Source organism: Kryptolebias marmoratus, linkage group LG21 (genome assembly GCF_001649575.2).
Source record: "Kryptolebias marmoratus isolate JLee-2015 linkage group LG21, ASM164957v2, whole genome shotgun sequence".
NCBI lineage: Eukaryota > Metazoa > Chordata > Actinopteri > Cyprinodontiformes > Rivulidae > Kryptolebias > Kryptolebias marmoratus.
Genome location: NC_051450.1, coordinates 5,045,825 through 5,065,400, shown reverse-complemented (window position 1 = coordinate 5,065,400; position 19,576 = coordinate 5,045,825). Strand labels below are relative to the sequence as shown.

The window sequence follows — 19,576 nt, the reverse complement described above, 5'->3', positions numbered from 1 at the left end:
AGGCGAGAGCCAAACTGACGTGGACCAAGCAGGCGAGAGCCGGGCTGATGTGGACCAAGCAGGCGAGAGCCGGGCTGACGAGGACCAAGCAGGCGAGAGCCGGGCTGATGTGGACCAAGCAGGCGAGAGCCGGGCTGACGTGGACCAAGCAGGCGAGAGCCGGGCTGACAGGGCGCAGCGTGAACCTCTCGACGTGACTGAGCCGAGCAAAGCGCCGACCCCGACCCTCGGTGGAGCAGCGCTGAGGCGACCGCATCCTCGACGACCCCCTCGGAGTCTAGGCGAAGCGTCGGTCCGGACCCTCTGTGGCGAAGAGGAGAGCAAAGCGTCCCTCTGGACCCTCGGCGGAACGGAGCGGAGCGAGGCATCCCCCTGGACCCTCGGCGGAGCAGAACAGAGTGAGGCGTCCCCCTGGACCCTCGGCGGAGCAGAACAGAGTGAGGCGTCCCCCTGGACCCTCGGTGGAGCAGAACAGAGGGAGGCGTCCCCCTGGACCCTCGGCGGAGCAGAACGGAGCGAGGCGTCCCCCTGGACCCTCATAGTGGTAGAGCGGAATGAGGCGTCCCCCTGGACCCTCGATGGAGCAGAACACAGTCACGGCCGACCCCCACTGAGACACGGGATGGTGAGGCGTCGTCGTCACGGCCGACCCCCACTGAGACACCGGATGGTGGAGCGTCGTCCCTGCCGACCCCCACGGAGACACCGGATGGTGGAGCGTCGTCCCCGCTGACCCCCTCAGGATTGCTGACCGGCAGAGAGGCGTCGCCGACCCCCTCAGGAACGCTGACCGGCAGAGAGGCGTCGCCGACCCCCTCAGGAACGCTGACCGGCAGAGAGGCGTTGCCGACCCCCTCAGGAACGCTGACCGGCAGAGAGGCGTCGCCGACCCCCTCAGGAACGCTGACCGGCAGAGAGGGCGCAGAGAGATCCCCGGGCTCGTCAGAGGGCGCAGAGAGATCCCCGGGTTTGGCAGAGGGCGCAGGGAGGTCCCCGGGCTCGGCAGAGGGCGCAGGGAGGTCCCCGGGCTCGGCAGACAGGGCTCTGGAGGCAGGGCCGAAAGCTCTGTAGTCGGGTCAGGAGACGGAACTGAAGTCTTCGCCAGCAGCGGCGGAACTGAGGACTTCGCCGGAGGAACTGAAGACTTCGCCGGAGGCAGCGGAGCTGGTCTGCAGGCCAAGTGGGTTCCCCAGAACGGAGATGCTCTTTCCTCCTCCTCCACCAGCATGGGCGACGGAAAGATCCCGCAGTCGGCCCGCTCCTTTCTTCTTCTACGCCTCCATCTTTGGGAGACCGGGATCTCTGGAGGCGCAGCAGCCACCAAAGACACGGGAGAAACAGCTGCCACCGGAGACACGGAGAGAGCAGCAGCCGCAGGAGACTCAGAGCGTGCTGCTGATGCAGGAGACCAGGAAGCGCATCCTTGGGTATAATCCCTCCTGGCACCTGCAAGGATCTCATCCATCCCCGGGGATGACTCCAGCCCGGGGTGGCGGAGAGCCTCCTTCAGGAGGTCCTGGGCTGCCCAAAGACGGACCTGAATGTCCTGAGAGGTTGCCTCCACATCGCAGTACTCCCTTACTGCGAAGTGGAGCAAAAGATAATCCTCTTCAGAGAGGTCAGAAAACGAAAAAACTGAGTCCGCTGGATTCTGGTCTGGCTGGTCCATTCTGTCATGATGTGGAGTGACGAAAGCGAACCCAGAGCGCAGACTCATATTAACAAACAATAATTTATTAAATAACGAAACACAAAACAAAAGCTGACGTGGCAGCAAAAAACAAAATAAAGAACCAACTAAAACTAACATGAATAGAAACAGGGACAAGCAGGACAGAAAAGCAAAAAACCAGAAACGAAGCTACAAACACTAGACAAACCTTAGACAATGGACCAGCGAGGTATGGAGAGAAATGACCGGGTTTTAAAGTGCAGAGGATAATTGTGGTAAGTGGATTCAGGTGTATGGAAGCAATCATGGGCAGGTGGAGATGGGCGTGGCCAGGAAACAGCAAAAAAGTGACTGGAGAGGAGTGAATACAAAAGCATAAACAAATGGAAGACAGAACCCAAATGAACCAAGAAGAAAACTAAAAATAGGAAACAAAACAAAAACAGAAACCAGAAAACCCAAATCACCACAATTTCTAAGTTGCCTTTGTACCTATAGGCTTGATAAAGTAATGTCCACAAAAATTATTCTTTTGATAACAGTTGGAAAGAAAATCTAACTTGATACAAACATACTTTCCCATGGCTCTTAAAGGTAATATGAGTAATCAAACCCTAATTTACACTGACTGATAGTAAAAAACACATCTGGACTCACCGAAACTTTCTACAGTTCCTCAAAGCAGGAATCAGTCTCCATCGTCCCTCCTTTGATGTGTTGTATTTTTTCAGGTCCAACTCATCCAGAACCTCCTCTGACATCTGCAGCATGTAGGCCAGAGCTGAACAGTGGATCTCTGAGAGTTTCTTTTCGGATCTATTTTTTGACTTCAAGAACTCTTGGATCTCCTGATAAACTGAGAGGTCATTCATTTCCTTCAGACAGTGGAAGATGTTGATACATCTGTCTGGAGAAGTGCCAAAACTGTTTATCTTCTTCAGGTTCTCTTGATGGTTTCTGGACTGTTCTCTGTCTGACCCAGCAGGCCTCCTAAGAGTCTCTGGTTGGACTCCACAGAGAGGCCATGAAGGAAGCGAACAACCAGGTCTAGGTGGCCATTTTCACTGCTCATAGATTCCTCCAAAACACTATACAAGAAAACATTAAGAGAATTGTGTTGACCTGGTTTGCAAGTAAATTTTCTAGGGAATCTTTTCATCATTTCTGTCTTCCTGTTGGTGAAACAGTGGAACATATAGACTGCAGCCAGAAACTCCTGAATACTCAGATGAACAAAGCAGTAGACTGCTTGCTGGAAGATCACGCACTCTCTTCTGAAGATCTCTGTACAAAGTCCTGAGTATACCGAGGCCTCTGTGACATCAAGACCACACAGCTCCAGGTCTTCTTGGTAGAATATGATGGTTCCTTTCTCCAGATTTTCATATGACAGCCTTCCCAACTTCAGAAGAATTTCCCTGTCAGCCTCTGTCAGCTCCTGTGGACTGGTCTCGTGTCCTTCATGGTACTTGTTCTTCTTCCTCTTTGTCTGAACCAGCAGGAAGTGTGAGTACATGTCAGTCATAGTCTTGGGCAGCTCTCCTCTCTGCTCCGTGGTCAACATGTGGTCCAGAACTGTAGCAGTGATCCAGCAGAAGACTGGGATTCCACACATGATGTGGAGGCTTCTGGATGTCTTGATGTGGGAGATGATTCTGCTGGACAGCTCTTCATCACTGAACCTCTTCCTGAAGTACTCCTCCTTCTGGGTGTCAGTAAAGCCTCGTACATCTGTTAACCTGTCAACATTTGAAGAAGGGATCTGATTGGCTGCTGCAGGTCGGGAAGTTATCCAGATGAGAGCAGAGGGAAGCAGATTCCCCTTGATGAGGTTTGTCAACAACACTCTGACAGAAGTCTTCTCTGTGATGTCAGAAACCAGCTGCGTGTTGGTGAAATCCAGTGAAAGTTTGCTTTCATCCAGGCCATCAAAGATGAAGAGAAGTTTACAGACAGACAGCTTCTCTGCTGGGAGCTTCTTTAACATTGGATGGAAAATGTGGAGCAGCGTAAGAAGACTGTACTGCTCATCTCTGACCAAGTTCAGCTCCCTGAATGACAGCAGAATCACCACACTAACATCTTGGTTCTCCAAGCCCTCGGCCCAGTCCAGAGTGAACTTCTGCACCGAGAAGGTTTTTCCAACACCAGCGACGCCGTTGGTCAGAACCACTCTGATGGATCCATGTTGCTCAGGTAAGACTTTAAAGATGTCCTGGCACCTGATTGGAGTCTCATGGAGGCTCATGATCTTGGAAGCTGTCTCCAGCTGCATCACCTCATGTTGAGTATTAACCTCCTCACTCTGTCCCTCTGTGATGTAGAGCTCAGTGTAGATCCTCTTTAGCAGGGTTTTACTTCCTGTTTCATCACTTCCTTCAATCACACATTCACATCTTCTCCTCAGACTAAACTTGTGTTCATCTAAAACATCATGCATACTAATATTTGCTGAAAAACAGAACAAACAAGACAGAAAGAAAACAGTCATTCTGTCTGAAAATACAAACATATTTCATTTACCACTGTTATAGACTGAGGACATTTTCTTCATATAAAACTGTGCAGTTGCAGGTTGGTGATTTTCTGGTCCAACCATGTGTCCACAACTGAAATTGGCTGCCTGCTTCTGATTCTTTCTAATGCTTATATCTCTGTTCTATGGCCGGAGCATCCTTTTCCTACTTCCCCAATCAGAGAAGAGACTCATTGTCAAGCTCTACTTTCAACAGGTCTGGCTGTGATTTAATTTGAGCGGGTCCTTACTACATTTGGATGCATTGATGAATTGTTTTGGACTTGGCTTGTTGTTAGTCGTTTGGTAATTGTAACTAGTTTTGTTGCCAGATCAAGGTATTAGTGGAGGAGACAGGTCCAGGAGCCTTACTTGCTTTGTTTTATCTACTGGTTTTCAGGTAAAGCCTTCCCTTTGGTTTTATTTGAAGTGCTGTATCATTAGCTTGTTTTACCCCTTTATAATTCGAGGTTGTGGGATTTTGTTACGTAGAGCTTTTAGGTAAATAATTCATAAGCAATATTTGTTGTTTTATTTGTTTACTTGATTACCTTTGTTATACTTTACTTTTTGTAAATCTTGTTCTTTAGTACCGGTACCTTCCTTAATTTCTTTTAACACAAACAATGAACAGAATAAACAATAAATCACTTATTTTTCTTCAAACCAATTCCTTATTCTTTGTACACAGTTTAAAAATCACCTATAAATTACACAATAAAGATATCTAAAAATTGAGAAACAACAGGACATTGTGACACAGAGCAGATCTGAATGCTGCAGCAGTAACTCAAACATTTTTATTGGTAGTTACATTTGAACAATCTTTATAATAACCTTAAATATTCGTTCAATAGGCATGCTAATGTGTCTGTAGAACAACAGGTTAACGGAAATGTCTTACCTTGTACAGAGCTGCTCTGACTGGCTGATAGCAGTCTACTGCATTTTTCTTCACACCGTGGACAGGAGGAGAGTCCTGATGGAGCAGACTGGTCCAATGATGAGGTGATGCACTGGCTGCAGAACCAGTGTCCACATTTGGCAGAGACTGGATCCTTCAGGATGTCCTTACACAAAAGACAACGGGACAGCTGCTCCTCCTCACAAACAGCACTCCTCTCCCTTCCTCTGTGAAGATATTTCATCACCATCACTGATAAAGAACCAACAGGCTGCTGCTTCACTCTAACTATAGAAGAATGAGACAACTGGTGTTGAAATCACTGCTGTATATTCTCATCTAGTACTGGGCAAATACTTTTTTTTTTTTAAAGAACAATACAACTGAACTTCTGTTTTGTAGTAGAAGACATTTCACTTCCCATTCAGGGGGCTTTGTTAGTTCAAAACTGGAAAGTGTGGAGTTCCAAGCCTTTAACTGAATGAGATGCTCCATTTACACAGCTAAATTCAGATACAGATTAATCTCACTCTCCTCACAATGGACAGTCATTAGGGTCTTTGTTAGCCTGGCTCACAGAGAGATGTTTTGGTCACAAAAGGTGTTGATTAGAGTGAAAATGATTGGGGATCAGGCTTAATGCACCAATGTAAGTTTTAGAAAGTTGGAATTTGAGACCTCCTCCTATGTTTAAAGTTGTGTTTTTCTCATTTAGTATAAATGGCTTCCTTCACCCCGAAACATTTTTTTTTTATCTTTTCCTGATTATATTTACTTTATCTTTTATATTATTATGTTTCATGGGTAATTTGTAGTATCGTTGGTACTTTTTGTATGATTAAGTTGTTGTATTTCTGAGGAGATACAGGACAGGGTTTCTGTTCTGAGGAGTTAATCACCATGGCTTCTCAGAGTAGTAAACTTCTGTTTTGTTTATCCTAGAAAGATATATTAGTTACACACTTACCTCAACCAACAAGCAAAACACCATTGATCCTACATTCCAGAGTAACATGGCTTCATTGGTAGAGGGCTGGTCATGCTGTGAGGATAGGAACGCCCCTTAGTTTGTTGCTATGACAATCACTTCCTGGAGGCGTGAAGCTGGCCCTAAAGATATCTGTGAACTCCCCCCAGGAGTCGGGGCTACAACCGTCTGACTGGTGATGCAACTGCTTAGATCTGTGGTCCAGCGCTGCAGTTTGTACTCTCCATGTGTATTAAATAAATTCTTAAACTTTGAAATAAATTGTTCTAAGGAACTTGATTCTTACAATTTCAACATGCTGTTCAACTCCCGATATTTGAGTTGTTAGATAAATCTTTTCAGTCCTAGTTGAAAATAGAACTTTAAACCACAGTTCACCCACAAGTGACATTTGATTTAAAAAATCCTTTCAGACAAAACAAATAAGTTTTTTACTCAAATCTGTATAAACTGAAAAAATATTCAAATGTGGGTTGTTTTTTTATTGATGGTGTCTAAGCTGAAATTTTGTCCATTGAAAAGTGGATTGAAAATTTATGTTTATATGCCCAGATTTTAATTCCACCACATTTTGACAAAAACAAAAGTTATATTCTTGTTTTTTACTCTCTGAGGAGTGATTTGAATTAGACAGTTTTCTTACTTTGTGTCTGACGGTCCAGGTTCATTACTGAAGTTTAGAGGTTCTTCTTTGGAGAAGTCACTCCTTATGGACAGACAGCTGGATCCTGGAAACTCTTCTCTCTGTCTGTGGTTCTGACCTCTGAAACACAAACATGTTTTTACTCAGATCACATCAGTCACTCAGAAATTAATGAGCAGACAATCAGAAAACTGGATCTTTAAACCTTCTGTCTTCCTTCATCACATTTAATGTATCAACATTATATTGGTTCTGATGGTCATATTTGTCTTTTTAAAACACAGTGACACTGAGCAGTACACAGTTCAACAAAATGAACATAAAGTTAATTCAAAGACTTTATAAAGATATTATGTTTTAACCATATTTATTATTATTCTTAAACTGTTTGATGAATCTTTTCAGCCATAGCTGAAGTTTGAACTTTATTTAACCCGAATTTCACCCACCAGTGACTGTTAGGGTTTTCTTTAATGTTATCAGCCTTTGCAACTGAATGTCAGAGGGTTTAATGAAGTTCATTCCTATCGTACAAGCTCTCAACACACAAGCTATTAAAGTTCATGCTCGTGTCTACAGGTTTTCAAGGTTTCCCTACAATGTCTGTGTTATGGTTAAGATGTCCTCTGCCCTAGCTATGCGTTATCATGTGCTTACGCTATGGACTGGACCAGCTCTGGCTGGCTCAGAGCCGGTCGGTCCATCCATCCATCCATCCATCCATCCATCCATCCATCCATCCATCCATCCATCCATCCATCCATCCATCCATCCATCCATCCATCCATCCATCCATCCATCCATCCATCCATCCATCCATCCATCCATCCATCCATCCATCCATCCATCCATCCATCCATCTTCCGCTTATCCAGAGTCCGGTCACAGGGGTAGGAGCCTAAGTAGGGAGATCCAGACTTCCCTCTCACCAGCCACTTGGGCCAGCTCCTCCAGGGGAATCACAAGGCATTTCCAGACCAGCCGAGAAACATAGTCCCTCCAGCGTGTCCTGGGTCTTCCTCTGGGCCTCCTCCCAGTGGGATGTGCCCGGAACACCATACCAGGGAGGCGACCAGGAGGCATCCTAATCAAATGCCAGACCCACCTCAACTGGCTCCTCTTGAAGTGGAGAAGCAGTGGCGCTACTCTGAGTCCTTCCCGGATGACCGAGATTCTCACCCTATCTCTAAGGGAGAGCCCAGACACCCTGCGGAGAAAACTCATTTCAGCCACTTGTATTCGCGATCTCGTTCTTTCGGTCACTACCCAAAGCTCGTGACCATAGATGAAGGTAGGAACATATATCGACCGGTAAATCGAGAGCTTCACCTTTGGACTCAGCTCTCTCTTCATAACAACAGACCGGTACAGTGCCCGCTTCACTGCAGATGCGGCACCAATCCGCCTGTCGATCTCCCACTCCATTTTTCTCTCATTCGTGAACAAGATCCCGAGGTACTTAAACTCCTCCATTTGGGGCAGGACATCTTCCCCGACCCGGAGAAAGCACTCTACCCTTTTCCGGCTCAAGACAATGGCCTCGGATTTGGAGGCACTGATCCTCATCCCAGCCACTTCGCACTCGGCTGTGAACCGCTCCAGGAAAAGCTGTAGATCATGGCCCGATGAAGGCAATAGGACCACATCATCTGCAAAAAGCAGAGATGCAATCCTTAAGTCGCCTAGAAATTCTGTCCATAAATGTTAAGAACAGAATCGGTGACAAAGGGCAACCTTGGCAGAGTCCAACTCTCACTGCAATGCGGACCAAGCTCTGACACCGGTCATATAGGGACCTAACAGCCCATATCAAAGGGCCCGGTACCCTATACTCCCAGAGTACCCCCACAGGATTCCTCGAGGGACATGGTCGAACACCTTCTCCAAGTCCACAAAACGCATGTAGACTGGTTGGGAGAAATCCCATGCACCCTCAAGGACTCTGCTGAGGGTATAGAGCTGGTCCAGTGTTCCACAACCAGGATGAAAACCACACTGCTCTTCCTGAATCCAAGGTTCGACTATCTGACGGACCCTCCTCTCCAGAACCCCCGAAAAGACCTTACCAGGGAGGCTTAAGCGTGTGATCCCTCTATAGTTGGAAGACACTCTCCGGTCCCCCTTTTTGAATAAAGGGACCACCAAGCCTGGGGAACTGCCCCCAATGTTTACGCAATATTGCAGAATCACGTTGGCCAACACAACCCTACAACATCCAGAGCCTTAAGGTACTCCGGGCGAATCTCATCCAACCCCGGAGCCTTGCCACCGAGGAGCTTTTTAACCACCTCGGTGGGCTCAGCACCAGAGATTGGAGAGCCCAACCCAAAGTCCCCAGGCTCCGCCTCCTCAATGGTAGATGTGCCGGTGGGATTGAGGAGGTCTTCAAAATATTCCGCCCACCGACCCACGACATCCCAAGTCGAGGTCAGCAGCACACCAACCCCACTATAAACAGTGTTGGTGCTGCACTGCTTTCCCCTCCTGAGACGTCGTATGGTGGACCAGAATCGCCTCGAAGCCATACGGAAGTGTTTCTCCGAACTCCTCCCATGCCCGAATTTTTGCCTCAGCGACCATCCGAGCCGCATGCCGCTTAGACTGCCGGTACCTGTCAGCTGCTTATGAAGTCCCACAGGCCAAGAAGGCCCGATAGGACTCCTTCTTCAGCCTTGCTTTCTCTTAATAAAAAAATATAGCTCATGCAGAAGTCAGAGCTTCCCAGACAGGCAACGCTATTAGTTACTGCTGAGGAACTTCTCCTTTTGCAAAAGCCATCAGAAAAGATAACCATTCCTCTCTGTGTGGTTCCTTATTTAACCCTAAACCTAACCCGATCCTATACCCTGACAGTGACATTTGATTTGGAGAAATCAGTAACCTTCAGAATAACAAATGTTTTTTACTCAAACCTGTACAAACTGAAAAATTATTAAAATGTGTTTTTGATTTATTGATGATGTCTCAGCTGAAAATTTGTTCCATGAAAAGTGGACAAAAATGTATTTTTAATGTCCAGACTTTAAATCCACCACATTTAGGCAAAAATTAACCTAAAGTGTATTTTACTCTCTGAGGAGTGATTTGAATCAGACAGTTTTCTTACTTTGTGTCTGACGGTCCAGGTTCATTACTGAAGTTTAGAGGTTCTTCTTTGGAGAAGTCACTCCTTATGGACAGACAGCTGGATCCTGGAAACTCTTCTCTCTTTCTGTGGTTCTGACCTCTGAAACACAAACATGTTATTCAGATCACATCAGTCACTCAGAAGATTTAAAGATCCATGATGTTAATGACTGTTTATTTTAATGTAGATTGTGTCAAAATGTTCTTAGAAAATAAGTTTAGTTATAAAAATACAACATAAATAAATATGTTTGACTGTATTCACATTTTCATCAACTCTCTTTCTGATTCAAGTAATCAGATACATGTCTATGCTGGCGATTTCTAACCATTTTTCCTGGCAGCTTCTTATTATACCCACAATAAAAGCTGCCCTACCACCCTGCTGTCTAAACTGCATGTATGTGCATACCTGGCATACAGCAGAAGACAGTAAAATAAACTGAATATTCATTGTTAGAGCCATAAATGAGAAATGTTTGGATGACATATTTTGTGTAATGCTTCTTGGTTTTTATTGACATTTTTAGTAAGTAAAGTTATTATAAGTTCAGGTAAGCTTTATTGTGGCATTTTGTTTTGTTTGTAATAGGGCATACTTCCTGCAAAGTGTTATACTGCAGTAGAAATAGTACCAGAATGGAAGGAGGATTACACTGGCACGGAGCATTTTAGTTTTTGACTGTGTAAACTGTGCATTCTTTTTTGAAAGAAAGAAAAGAGATTGTAACAACTGATTTGCATCGTTATTTTTTGTATGCACATTTTTTCTAGATAAACATTTCTTGGGGGTTAAACTCATGGTTATGCACGCGTCCTTTACTTTCCAAGATGTCAATGGAATGACACAGATATTGGATCTGTTGCCATATCTGTCATGTGGGTGGAGATGACGGAGACGAACCCAGTGTGCAGACTCATTTTAAAGAAAAGAAACTAATTTATTAAACTAAAGAAACAATTGAAAACAAAAAGCTGACAAGGCAGCAAACAGACAAGAACTAAAATAAATCACATGAACGGAACAGAACTCTGAAGACAGGAACACGGAGCGACGCAACAACAAACAAACATGAAACTAACAACAAACAATGGACCAGCGAGGTATGGGAAGAGTGACCGGGTTTTTAACACTGAGGATAACAAGGTGAGTGGGAACAGGTGGAATGATTACAGAGTCGGGACAGGTGTAGATGGGCGTGGCTGTGGCTGTGGAAGAGTGAAAATGAACATGAACGAGACAAAACAAAAAGCAGATCCAACCAAATAACAGAATAGAAACAAAACAAAAACCAAAGAACTTAAATAAAAATAAAACACAAACAAAACCCAGAAAAAAGCCAAATCACCACAATATCATTAGTCAAAAACTTTCCAAATGGAAAAAAGGACATTCAATCGAAGGAAGCGAAGCAGAAGAAGCTGCTGGAGGTGGAGAGTTGGAGCCGTTTTTCAAGACGGTCAGATTGTTGTAAGTAACTGTCCAGCTAGCATGCTAATGGCAAAGCTATCTCTGCTAATGGAGGAAGCTGTCGTTCATACTGCATAAAGTTTTCAAGTTCAGAAGATTTTTCAGGTTTATGGAGTAAATAAGCTTTTTGGGAATATTTGAAAGCTTGTTACGGCTTATTGATTGGACATTGTTGATATTAAACACGAAAAATGAGCAATTGTTTGTGGCTGTGCCAGACGCAACACAAGAGGGAGCCAAAATACACACAAAAGGCACTTGAAGAAAAACTTAACAGGCTTATTGGACAGAGAAGAGCAAAAATGGCTCAGATTACAGCTAAGATCAAGGAAATAGACAACATGAAAAGTAATGAAAAGCATGCTGTTAAAGTGGAATCAGAAACACTGCAAAGTTTTTGCAAGCTACAGGAAGAGTTCATACTGCTAAATGATGATGTTGTTCAAATGCTACCTGAAGATGAAGCAAGTGCAGACCAGTGTAATGGGTATGAGTTAAAGGCAGCTATTATTAAGCAATTTTTGCTTGAGACTGAAAAGTGGATTCAAGAACTGAAGGAAGTGTTCATGATGAAGATGAGGTTACTCCACATGACAGTGTTTCAGTAATAGCTGAGCTTCATCATCAAGGAAATAGGAGCAAATCTGGTTCAAGCACTGGACGTTTTTCAGTTGTGTCAAGCACTAGTTCAGTGGCACGGATGAAAGAGGAGACAAAAAGAGCTGCTCTTCTGGCGCAAGCAGAATCGCTAAAAAGGAAGAAAGCAATACAACTGCAGGAAGCAAGGTTAAAAGCTGAGTTGGTATGCTGGTTTAGATTCTCAGTCATCCAGGCCATGGTAAATTCAAAAAAGTTAAAAAACAAAAACAGTACCTTCTGTTTGACTCTCACCACCCTCTGGAACACAAACTCTGTGTCATCAGAACGCTACAGCATCGGGCTGAACACGTCCCCACAAAGACAAAAGGGAAGGAAAAGGAACAGAAGCACATCAAAAAAACTCTCCAAACATGTGGATATCCCAATTGAGCTTTTGTCAAGTCAGCTAGGAAACCCACTAAACACACCACGGAACAGAACAAAGAGAGGAACAGAGGAAAGAACATTGTCATTCCTTATGTTGCTGGAGTATCCGAGAAACTCAGAAGGATTTTCTCCAAACACAACATCCCAGTACATTTCAAACCCAACAAGACTCTCAGACAGAGGCTGGTCCATCCTAAGGACAAAACACCCAAACCCAAACTGAGCGGAGTTGTGTATGCAGTTCAGTGCAGCGAAGAATGTTCAGACCTTTATATTGGAAAGACCAAACAACCTCTCCACAGATGCATGGCTCAACACAGGAGTGCCACCTCGTCTGGACAGGACTCAGCGGTTCACCTACACCTCAAGGATAAGGGACACTCCTTTCAGGACCAAAATGTTCATATTTTGGACCGAGAAGACAGATGGTTTGAGAGGGGGGCAAAAGAAGCCATTTATGTCAAAAAGGGAGAAACCAACATTAAACAGAGGAGGAGGTCTCAGATTCCAGCTTTCAAAAACATATAATGGAGCTTTAGGCCTGATCCCCAGTCAGTTTCATTCCAGTCAACACCTGCACTCATGTGACCAGAGTGGTCCATCAGTAAGTCAGACAAACAAGGACCCTAATGAGCCTCCATTGTTAGGAGAGTGAGAACAATTTGCAAGCAATCCAGCTTATATCACATTTCAGCTTTAAAAGCTCAACTCCACACTCTCTATTTCTGAATTGAGAAAGCTCCTCGGATGAGAAGCAAAACATCTTCAACTACAGAATAGAAGTCCAGTTGTTTTTGTTTTTTAACTTTTTGAGCTGAGTTGGTAGAGCTAGAGATGTAAACTGCAATAGCAGCCTCTACAGCCAAAATCAAGGTGTTTCAGAACCATGAAAATCTGTGTGATGCAATAAATGAGTATGTCGGATCCAGGCTGTCAAGCACAGATGTAGCCTGTAAAATGGAGCCTCTGTCAGGTGTTCCAAGAGCCCAACCTGTACAAGCAGTGCATGTTCCAATAACACCTGATGATAAAGGGGTGGATCAGATTTCTGATGTGTCTGCGAGTAACACAAAACATTTGTCTCACCCACATTTGTGTCATCTGAATCAGACAGATGGAGCCCAACCTGCAGATCTTCAGGAGCCCATACCTACAGGTGACAGGTTTTGCTGCTTAACCAACATTTCAGTGATCAGGTTCTGATGATGCATTACTTCATAAATCCTGTCTCTGTTGCCCAAGAGAGACATTCCTGTGTTCTCGGGTGATCCACTAACGTATAGATCTTTTCTCAGAGCTTTTGAAAATGCTATTGACAGCAAGACACAGAATGAGAAAGATAAACTCTTCTTTTTGGAGCAGTATACATGTGGAGAGCCACAAGATCTGGTGAGAAACTGTGAGCACATGACTCCAGAGAAAGGCTACAGAGAAGCCAGATGACTGTTTCATAAGCAATATGGTGATAATTAGAAAATAGCCATGGCTTACATTGACAAAGCTTTAAAATGGCCAAAAATAAAGACAGATGATGTTAAGGGCTTAAACGTTTATTCTCTGTTCCTGATAGGTTGTTGAAATATGATGCAAGATGTTGACTATATGGAGGAGATGGATAATCCAACAAACATGAGAGCCATTCTGTCCAAACTGCCTTATAAGATGAGGGAGAAATGGCGTAATGTGGCGTTTGAGATGCAAGAGAGCAAAGGAAGAAGAGCAAGGTTCGCAGACCTGGTAGACTACAATGAGAGACAAGCAAAGATCATCTTAGATCCGTTGTTTGGTGATCTCCAGGAAGCTAGTATATCAACTAAACAAAGAGAAAAGTGCAGTTTTGTAAAGAAGTCAAAGGAAAACACCACAAGAAGTAGCAGTTTTGCTACAAGTGTCGAAACAACAAACAAACAGAAATTTTCACAGTCCAACCAAGCCACAAGAACTGATAGAGGCAAAGTATCTCAGAAAATTTGTTTGTACTGTGAGAAGAATAACACTTTTGGCAACTGTGAAAGGTTCCAAAAGCAACCACACAAGGAAAAAATTGAATATTTGAAATCCAAAGGTTTGTGTTTTGGATGTCTTATTCAAGGTCATTTGAGTAAATTGCTCAAGAAGACTGACATATCAGATGTGTTCCAGGAAACATCCAAGCATTCTACATGTTCAAAAGGATGAAAAGAGGCCACCTGAAAATGACAAGAACAGCATGTCTGAAATTCAGACCACTACTGCTGTAGGACAGGAGACATGTGGATACACTGGGGCCGGAAGAAGAGAAGCAGTTTTGGCCATTGTTCCAATAAAGCTCAAGTCCAAGAAGGGACCCCAGATAATGGAGACATACGCCTTCGTTGACCCTGGCAACTCGGCTACCTTTTGCACAGAGAAGATCATGAGAACACTGAACTTGAAAGACGGACATTTTGCTCCGAACTATGGGACAGGAGAAGCTTGTCCATAGTCACATCCTGTTAGACCTGGAAGTCAGTGGATTTGAAGAGGAAAGATACATTGACTTGCCCTCAGTGTTCACACAACCTGAAATTCCTGTCAAAAGGGAAAACATTCCTGATCAGAAAGATCTCCAGAGGTGGACGTATTTGGACGAGGTGAACCTTCCAAGCATCAAGGCAGAGATTGGCCTGTTGATCAGTGCAAATGCTCACAAGGCTATAGAGCCGTGGAAAGTCATCAATAGTCAAGGAGACGGTCCATACGCAGTAGGAACAGCAATTGGATGGGTGTCAATGGTCCTGTAAAGGGAAAAGATGACATCCAAAATGGTGAGAATGAGTTGCAAAGACTAACAGCCAACAGAATATCAGTGGCAAGCATTGAGGAATTGCTGACACAGCAATATAATTCTGACTTCACAGAGTGCAGGTGTGAAGACAAAACAGAGATGTCACAAGATGATCTGCAGTTCATTAAAGATGTGGAACAGTCTTGTCAGTTTATTGATGGACATAACTGTATAAGTCTTCCATTTAAGAACAAGACTCTGAGGATGCCCGATAATCGCAGTCTAGCAGAGCAGAGAGCCATCAATCTAAAAAAAAAGCTCAAGAGGAACCCTGAGTTTCATGCTGACTATAAAGCTTTCATGGATGACATCATAGAAAAGGCCTATGCTGAAAAGGTGCCTGCAGACAGTCAGTGCAACAAAGGAGAGGTGTGGTACATCCCACATCATGGGGTGTATCATCCAAAAAAATTCGAGTTGTTTTCGATTGCACTGCGACATATCTGGGAGTTTCACTGAACAACCAGTTACACCAAGGCCCAGACCTCATAAATACCTTGGTTGGAGTGTTGACAAGGTTTAGAGAGGAGAAGGTGGAATTAAAGCAATAGAAGCAATGTTTTACCAGGTCAGATTGCCCTCAATAGATTCCGACTTCTTGCATTTTCTATGGTGGCCAAACGGAGATTTGAATGGAGAACTCGAGGAGTACAGAATGACCGTATTCATTTTTGGAGCCACTTCATCTCCAAGTTGCGCTTGTTTTGCCTTGAGAAAGACAGCAGAGGATAAAAATGATAAGTCAACAGCGGAAGCGGTCATGTCATGTATTCCTGAAAACGAAAGAGCTGCAGAGGTGAAGGACTTAGATTTGCTCAAGGACACTTTGCCTAAGGGAAGAGCATTGGGAGTACATTGGTGTACAGAGTCGGACAAATTCAAGTTCAAAGTGAACGTGCCAAAAAAACCTGCATCAAGGGGAGGAATTCTCTCAGTTGTTCACTCAGTCTATGATCCTTTGGGCTTAGTTTCCTCATGTATTCTCCCAGCCAAGCTGATTTTGAGAGAACTGTGTCAAAGAAGATTGAACTGGGATGAGAATGTGGGAGAAGGCGATTTGCAAAGATGGATGTAGTGGGTTTCAGAACTTCAGGAACTGTCCATCTTCCAAATAAAAAGATCTATCAAGCCAGATGATTTCTGTCCCACAGCCAAGGCAAAGATACACCATTTCTCGGATGCAAGCAACATTGGTTATGGCACCGCTTCATATCTTTTGCTGATCAATGAAGATAGACGGAGGAGCTGCGCCTTGCTCATGGTGAAATCCAGAGTTGCCCCTCTGAAGAAGATAACAGTCCCCAGGATGGAGCTAACGGCTGCGGTCATAGCTGTAAAGGTGGATAGACTGTTAAAACAGGAGTTAGAGACCCCTCTTGGAGAGTCTGTTTTTTGGACAGACAGTCTGACTGTATTTCGGTACATAGAGAATGACATCTCACATTTCAAGACCTTTGTGGCCAACCGTGTTGCAGAGAAACTACTTCAACATCTCAATGGAGATACGTGAAAAGTTCACTTAATCCAGCAGATATAGCTTCACGTGGTACCAAATTTGCTACTCTAATCTAGAATCACAGCTGGATTTGTGGTCCGCATTTTCTGTACGAGGAGGAGTCGGAGTGGCCTTCTAGACCTGACATACTAAGCATTATGAATGAGGACAGTGAGATCAGAAAGACAGTGTCAGTCAGTCTCTTGAATTTGACTAAAGTTGCACCCATAAAAAAACTGGTGGAATACTATTCTGACTGGCACAGACTGAAGAAAGCTGATGCATGGATGCTATGTTTGAAAGATCTACTCTGCTATCTCGTTGAGAAGAGAAAGGAATGTGAAAGGATTTTATTGACAGAAACAGAATCATTAAACCAGAACCTGAAAGTGCACAAAGAAATGATGAAGCTGAGAAAGTTAGTAAAAGGAAAACCTTTGTCTGTACAAGACTTGATCGATGCAGAACTTGTGCTAGTACGTCACAGTCAAGGAGAGATGTATCCGGAGGAGTTGGCTTCACTCCAAGGTAAAGATTGCCAAGTAAAGAGGTCAAATCAACTTTCCAGATTAGATCCTTTTCTGCAAGATGGCATCATCAAAGTTGGAGGTCGACTGAACAAATCAGCCATGCCAGAGGAAGCCAGGTGTCCAATTGTGTTGCACAAAGAGCATCATATTGTTAGGCTGATTCTACAACAGGTTCACCGTCAAAATGGTCACTGTGGAAGAAACCATCTGATTGCAAAAGTCAGGCAGCGGTACTGGATACCAGGATTGAATAGAGCCGCCCGCACAGTAATGTCAAAATGCATCACATGCAGGAAGTTACATGCAAAGCCTGCAGTCCAGAAAATGGCTGACCTAGAAGGTTCATATGTAGAAGACGTCAAGTTTCAATCATAAACAATCGTCCTTTGACTGCTGCATCAGATGATCCAAATGATCTAGAAGTTTTGACCCCAAATCATCTTCTGTTATTAAAGAAGCAGCCAATCCTTCCACCAGGCGTGTTTGACAGTGAAGATGTGTACTCACGTCGAAGATGGAGACAGACACAATACATGGCTGACTTGTTTTGGTCAAGATGGACACAAGAATACCTTCCATTGCTGCAGGAGCGACAGAGATGGCAGACTTCTGTCGAACTTTGTTCCAGGAGATCTTGTGCTCATTGTTGACAGTTCTGCCCCAAGAAATATGCTGGTGTAGATTCTCAGTCATCCAGGCCATGGTAAATTCAAAAAAGGTTAAAAAACAAAAATAACTGGACTTCTATTCTGTAGTTGAAGACGTTTCGCTTCTCATCTGAGGAGCTTTCTCAATTCAGAAATAGAGAATGCGGAGTTGAGCTTTTAAAGCTGAGATGTGATGTAAACTGGATTGCTTGCAAATTGTTTTCACTCTCCTAACAATAGAGTAGTGTTTCTCAACGGGGGCGTTGAGACGATGACGGGGGGCGCTGGCAGCAATATTTTCAAAAAGGGGGTGTTGATATTCTTTTGGGGGGCGTTTGCTTGAAGGTAAAGTTTACACAAAAGATTCACAACAATATCAGTTTAAACTTTGAACTACTTGCAAAAATATTGTGGCCTAAAACATTCAAACCGTTACAGAACTGTAACTGTATCGATGGTGTTTCTCTTCGGCGCAGCTCCGTGCTGCCTTCAGGAGAATGGGACATCAGATTATCGATTTTATAATTTGTCCCACATGACAGTTACTTTGTAAACTTTGTAAACTTTGAGAAAGGAACGCTCTCTTTAGTAAAATTACCCTTTGTCACAAATCTATGACGTCGAAGATAAAACAGCTTGATGGTAGACAGACTACAGGAGGCGGAAATCAGGTAAGTGATTTTATTTACAGTGAGTTTGTGCAAAGACCGGATTGGATTGGAATCTGAAAAAGCGGAGAAGACAGGCGGTAAGTATATGACTGAGGATTGAACGAACGAAAGTAAGTAAATGGTTTGAGGCTTACAAAATGTCAGGCGAGGTTCTGCACAGGCTGTAGGATCTGTGGTTACTCCCAAGGTAAGGGTGTTCAGGTAATATTGTCCATTGTCCAGGAAGAAACACCAGGCGGTCCGTAATCCACAAAGCGAAGTAATGGTGAACGAGACAGGAGGACGTTAGCGAGTGAGTCATAGACTGGGCTCTTGAACAGATGGAGGAAAGACCAGACTGGATCTTCAGGCAAGACAGGAAACGCTGAGGAAAATGAGGACAAAAACACAGGTAAGTAATTCCTTCTGGCGACAGGCAAAACTAAGACTGGCTCAGAGACTTTACCACTAGGTAAGCAATGCTCCAGCGCTGATCTGGTTCCCACCACAGCCTTAAGTACACCCGCTCGTCTGATGCCTCATCTCCTTCAGGTGTGAAGGAAAAACAAAACTCCGCCAGCAGGAGGAGTTGGACACGCCCACCAGGAAGTAACAAACTCACAGATCACCACACCCTTGGAATTATTTATTTCTCTTACATGGGTTAATTTCTCTGAAGGATACACCGTGAGCGCATTGTTATCGCAGTGGTTAAACATTAACAAGAGCAATATTCTGTTTTCGGACTTTCCCTGAAAGCGTCCAGCATCCAGACGCACATTAATTCCTTTCTGGACAAGATGCTTTGACATGACTGTGGAACACAAACCAACAAACCAAAAAAAATAAAATAAATATTCTAAAACCAGAGACCTACGGCTTGATAAGTGGATCACAGCAGCTGCATCAGTCGGTGTAACACCGGATCGATGTAAGCTAACACCGCTGCTACTTTTCTCTGCAGCTTTATTTGTGTCGTTGTGAACTTTAAAGTCTTAACATAAGTCACAATCTTTTATCAGTCTATGAATAAAAGCAGGGCTCTCAAGTTTCACGCATTGACCGTGAGACACACGCATTTTATGAAGCGCACACGCTCACAC

General features: G+C 44.2%; 1 long non-coding RNA gene and 1 pseudogene across 1 annotated transcript; both read right to left on the bottom strand.

The window, feature by feature from the left end:
* LOC108229220 overlaps positions 1 to 19,576 on the bottom strand; it is a 58,625-nt pseudogene that overhangs the window by 31,425 nt on the left and 7,624 nt on the right.
* Positions 18,491 to 19,165, bottom strand: LOC119616633. The gene is made up of 3 exons (XR_005232602.1): positions 18,940 to 19,165; positions 18,629 to 18,858; positions 18,491 to 18,547 (listed from the first exon to the last, which is right to left on the bottom strand). It is a non-coding gene; the product is annotated as an uncharacterized LOC119616633 (long non-coding RNA).